This window comes from Neofelis nebulosa, chromosome X (assembly GCF_028018385.1).
Source record: "Neofelis nebulosa isolate mNeoNeb1 chromosome X, mNeoNeb1.pri, whole genome shotgun sequence".
NCBI classification, from domain to species: Eukaryota; Metazoa; Chordata; class Mammalia; order Carnivora; family Felidae; genus Neofelis; species Neofelis nebulosa.
The window spans coordinates 41,280,527-41,286,487 of NC_080800.1; positions in this window are offsets into that span (position 1 = coordinate 41,280,527).

A 5,961-nucleotide genomic window follows, 5' to 3' on the forward strand; every position below is an offset into this window, starting at 1 on the left:
CTTGCACTCTCGCTCTCTCTCTCCCTGTCTCTCAAACTAAATAAGTAAACAAACTTTTAAAAATGTTTTAAAAACACTGTGTTTGGAAAGAGCTTTTCCTGTGTTCATAAACACTGCTTGAAGGAACTTTGTAAACTATAACCGAAATATTTCAACTAGTGATTTCTTCTGCTTATTTTCCAAACCTGCTAAGCACCAGAAGAGCAGAGGAAAAGCTTATCCTCTTGGTACAGTTCCCAGGAGTAAGAGAAGGAAGGGCAAGTCGGATTGTTTCCCTTAAACCTCGAGCCAACCAAGAGAAATCTGGCATGAAAATGAAGTTGCAATGATTTTGATGATAGGCAAATTGTATTTACTTGACTCAGTTCTTCCCTTCTACTGCCCCTTAGGGTGACAAGACCCCCAACAGTGCTACAAAGAGAGAAAATACACTCCCTTCCTAGATTTTATGAGGGTTTCCCTGGACGCCACACGAGAGGACTCTGGCTACCATCATGAGCGCGTGCATGGAATACCGATTCACAGAACCCCTGGTTCTGGACTGGGCTACACAGCTGACTTGGCTTCTCTTCCCTCAGGGAGGTTGGGACGGGTGTGGCTATTAATCGGTGAGGAACCCAAGTCTCCTGGGTCCTGCCTCGCTGAATATTAACCTCTTCTGCTTTTTGCTGCCGTTCAGAATCAATCTACCACGACTCGGAAGTTCAAGGTCCCTTTCAGACCTCAGCGTCGACAACTGAGCAGGACAAAATTCTCCATTGTGGGGCTGGTAGGGAACGCTGCAATAGTATGGAACAGAAATAATGAATTGGTCAATATATACCAGAAATGTAGGATTTTCTTTTTTTTTTTTTAAATTTTTTTAAACGTTTATTTATTTTTGAGACAGAGAGAGACAGAGCATGAACAGGGGAGGGGCAGAGAGAGAGGGAGACACAGAATCCGAAACGGGCTCCAGGCTCCGAGCGGTCAGCACGGAGCCCGACGCGGGGCTCGAACCCACGGACCGTGAGATCCTGACCTGAGCCGAAGTCGGACGGTTAACTGACTGAGCCACCCAGGCGCCCCTTGAAATGTAGGATTTTCTAAACGTGGAAAGGCAGAGGTGGGGGTAAGACGGTACTGTTGACGAGTACAGACACACACACACACACGCACGCACACGCACGCGCGCACACACAACACACACGCACACTTCATAACCACTGTGAGAGAAAAACATCCGTGGGGTAACTCAAGTTAAGTCAGTTGTCAGAGGCCTCCCATTGCCTCCTTCCACTTCCGAGACCCGGGACAGGAAGGCAGGAAGCTGGACGAAAGGAAGCTTCTGAGGCAACACAGTCATGGACTGCCCAATTCCAGTGTCTTCTCCCTGCTTCTACCACACACTGCTTGGTCTCATCATCCATGCTCTTCCCTTGGGCATCAGTCTGCTCAGGCTACCATAACAGAATACCACAGACTGGGTGGCTCACACAACACAAATGCATTGTCTCACAGTTCTGGGGGCTGGTGGTCCAAGATTGGGGTGTTGGTGGGTTTCTTCTGAGGCCTCTGTCCCAGACTTGCAGATGGCCGCCTTCTCGCTTTGCCCTCACGTGGTCTTTCTTCCACGTAGGAGGATGTCTGTGTCCTACTCTCTTCTCTCTTTTTTTTTAAAATGTTTGTTTATTTATTTATTCATTTATTTTGAGAGAGGGAGGGAGAGAGTGTGTGTGTACGAGTGGGGGAGGGGCAGAGAGCGAGGGAGAGAAAGAGAATCCCAAGCAGGCTCTTCACTGTTAGCATAGAGTGTGATGCGGGGCTCGAACTCACAAACCGTGAGATCGTGACTTGAGGTGAAACCAAGAGCCGGATGCTAAACCCACAGAACCACCCAAGTGCCCTTCATTGTGGACACCAGTCATATTGGACTATACCACTTATATGACCTCGCTTTACTTAATTCCCTCTCTAAAAGCTCTATCTCCAAATACAGTCACATTCTGAGGTACTACAGGTTAGGACTTCAGCATATGTTTTAGGAGGACATAATTCAGCCCATAACACCTTGCAAGAATGCTTATTTCATGTAAAAGAATGCCAGAAACCTCCTCCCACCTGCTTCCTGCCTCAAGATCAGCAACCTCCAAACATTATGTCGATGTTGGAGAAAGTCATGGAAGCTGAGCATTACGCTGAGGCAAGGGTGTGAGGGATCTTTTTGTGGTTTGTCAAAGTTAGAACCTTCTTAATACTCCTTGGTGTCCGGATCAAATTCAGCTTTGGATCCCTGAGACGGATGGTTATAAAGCTTGTTTCTCGGGCCCTGGGTGACTCCAGTTAAGAATAACTTGTGGGAAAGGACACCAATGATCCCAGGAAGGAACTCACTGGGAAGAAAGGAGAAATTGGGATGAAACCCAAGCCCAGGGGCACCTGGGTGCCTCAGTTGGTTAAGCATCCAACTCTTGACATTGGCTCAGGTCACGATCTCACTGTTGTGAAATCGAGCCCCCACATCAGGCTCTGAGCTGAGCACAGAGCCTGCTTCCGATTCTTTCTCCCTCTCTCTCTGCCCCTCCCCCACTTGCTGACTCAAATCTCTCTCTTTCTTTTTCTTTAATGTTTATTTATTTTTGAGAGCGAGAGAAAAACAGAACGTGAGCAGGGGAGGAGCAGAGAGAGAGGGAGACACAGAATTCGAAGCAGGCTCCAGGCTCTGAGCCGTCAGCACAGAGCCTGACACGGGGCTCGAACTCACAAAGTGTGAGATCATGACCCGAGCTGAAGTTGGATGCTTAACCAACTGAGCCACCCAGGCACGCCCCCCCGCTTTTAAAATAAACAAATAAATATTTAAAAAGATGTGATTTTTGGGGCGCCTGGGTGGCTCAGTCGGTTGAGCGTCCGACTTCAGCTCAGGTCACGATCTCACGGTCCGCGAGTTCGAGCCCCGCGTCGGGCTCTGGGCTGATGGCCCGGAGCCTGGAGCCTGCTTCGGATTCTGTGTCTCCCTCTCTCTCTGCTCCTCCCCTGTTCGTGTTCTGTCTCTCTCTCTGTCTCAAAAATAAACGTTAAAAAAAAAAAAAAGATGTGATTTTTGACATAATTTGGTGACGCAGGTTATAACTATTATACATACCCATTTTTATTTGGAACATAGAAATAATTAAATAATAATCACTACATCTCTACCATCCACAAGCAGTTAATATTTTAATATGGCTCCTTGCACATTTTGTCAATGCCTATATAACTTTTACATTGATTTTTTTCATATCACTATGCAATTTGTGTTCCATTTTTCACATCGTATGTGAATGTTTTCCCACACACACTTGAAAAATTTTGTCAACATAATTCTAAATACTTGCATTAAATGGCTGTGTCCTGATTTCCCCATAGTCACGAGTTGATGAATATTTCGTGTATCCATTTTTAATTATTGTTTAAAAAATATCCAATAGGAACCCCTGGAAGGCTTAGTCGGTTGAGCATCCGACTCTTGATTTAGACTCAGGTGATGATCCCAGAGTCATGAGATTGAGTCCCGCATTGGGCTCCACACTGAGCATGGAGCCCTACTTAAGATTCTGTCTCCCTCTCTCTCTGCCCCACTTCCCGTCTTCCCCCCACTTTAAAATTAAAAAAAAATTAAAAATCACAATAAAAATTTTTGGTCATAAATCTTTATCGCCATTTCTGGCCATTTCCTCATATCAGATTCTTATCAATGGAGTTACTGGATCGAAGGAAACAGACATTTTTTTTATTGAGAGAGCAAGCGAGAGCACGAGTAGGGGAGGGGTAGAGGGAGGGAAGGACAGACAATCTTAAGCAGGCTCCACACTCAGTGTGGAGCCCAAAGCGAGGCTCAGTCTCACGGCTGCAAGATCATGACCTGAGCCGAAATCAAGAGTCCGACGCTTGACCAACTGAGCCATCTAGGCATCCTGGAAATAGACAATTTTTTCAGGATGCAGCTGTATCCTCTTCTTTACTTTTTTAAAAAATATTTTATTTTTGAGAGAGAGAGAGAGAGAGAGAGAGAGAGAGAGAGAGAACACAAGTGAGGAAGGGGGACAGAGGTTCAGAAACAGGCTCTGTGCTGAGAGCAGAGAGCCCAATGTGAGGCTCGAACTCACGAACCATGAGATCATGACCTGAGCCGAACTCGGGCACTCAACTGACTGAGCCACCCAGGCGCCCTGAAGATAGACATTTTTAAAGCTCTTTTTACATATTGACAATTTGCTTTCCAGAAAAGTGATACCTACTTGCCCCACTCCAGACTCCTTCCAGCACTTTGCTAATTTGGTTTTGTTTAATCTCCATATTTTCATTACTAGTGTGATAGGAATATTTTAAATATTTAATGGCTCTCTGCACTTCTGTGATTGTGAATTGTTTATTCATGTGCTTTGCCCGTTTATTTGCTCTTCATTTCAATCAAATACCACGTAGATGAAAATATTAAAGGAACATGAGTAGGGGTAAGTTTTGGGAAAGAAAATGAGGGTGCTGTGATTTGGGAGTTGGAAGACACACTTGGATTTGCCCCAGGTAAACCTTTTCCACATTCCCTCTTCCCCCCAAGACCCCAGCCTTTGTCTCTGGCTGGACGGCAGGTGAAGCTATGTGTCAAGCACAAAGCAAAATCAGACCTGACCGATTCTGTTGGTCAAGAAATAACAAGCCCTTTTCATTTTTATTTTTTTAATGTATATTCATTTTTTGAGAGAGACAGCATGAGCAGGGGAAGCGTAGAGAGAGGTGGGGACAGAGGATCTGAAGCAGGCTCCATGCTAACTGCAGTGAGCCCGAGGCGGGGCTCGAACTCACAAACCGCAAGATCATGACCTGAGCTGCAGTCAGACACTCAACTGACTGAGCCCCCCAGGTGTCCCTAACAAGCCCTTTTCAGACTCAGTTCCTTACTCACAAAGATAGTGGAAGGGAGTGGGTAGTCAAAGGTGCCGGCTCCCCAAGGCCAGTGAGCAGGACAGCACCGAAACAAAAGAGGCCAAGTGACCATGACACAAATAATAGGATTTTGTTGCTAAGGAGTCTATCCTAGACTTCAGCATGGTTTTATAGCCTGCAGCTCTGCCCGAAGGGCACAAGGCAGAAAGCCTCTTACCTGTCAGTAACCAGGATATGATAAGGCAGGTCCTTTCTCATGGTTGAATAATATTCCTGTGTGTGTGTGTGTGTGTGTGTGTGTGTATGTGTGTGTACCATATCTTCTTTATCCATTCATTCATTGATGGGTGCTTAGGTTATTTCCACAACATGGACAGATCTGGAGGACATTATGCTAAGTGAGATCAGACAGAGAAAGACAGATACTGTACAGTCTCGCTTATACGTGGATTCTAAAAAAACCAAACTCGTGAAAACGAAGAGTAAAATGGTGGATACCAGAGGATTGGGGGGGGGGGGGTGAAGGGATAGGAGACATGCTGTTTAAAGGTATAAACTTACAGGGCGCCTGCGTGGCTCAGTCAGTTAAGCGCCCGGCTCTTGAGTTTGGCTCAGGTCGTGATCCCAGGGTCGTGGGATCGAGCATCAAGTCGGGCTCTGCGCTGGGCATGGAGCCTGCTTGAGATTCTCTCTCTCCCTCTGCCCCTCCCCCACTTGCTCACATGCGCATGTGTGCGCGCGCTCTCTCTCTCTCTCTCTGTCTCTAAATAAATAAAGGTACAAACTTCCAATGAGTAAGAAATAAGTCCCAAGGATCTAATGCACAGAATAGTGAATATTCATAATATTATAATCATCAAACTGGCTGAGAAAGTAGAGCTAAATTATTCCAACCGCTAAAAAGAAATCTTAATTATGCTACTTGATAGAGGTGCTAATTATTATCACAGTGGCAATCATATTACAATATACAAATCAATCAAATTAGCATTGTGTGCATCTTAAATGTACATGATGCTATATGTCAAATATATTTTCCATAAAAAGAAAAAAAAA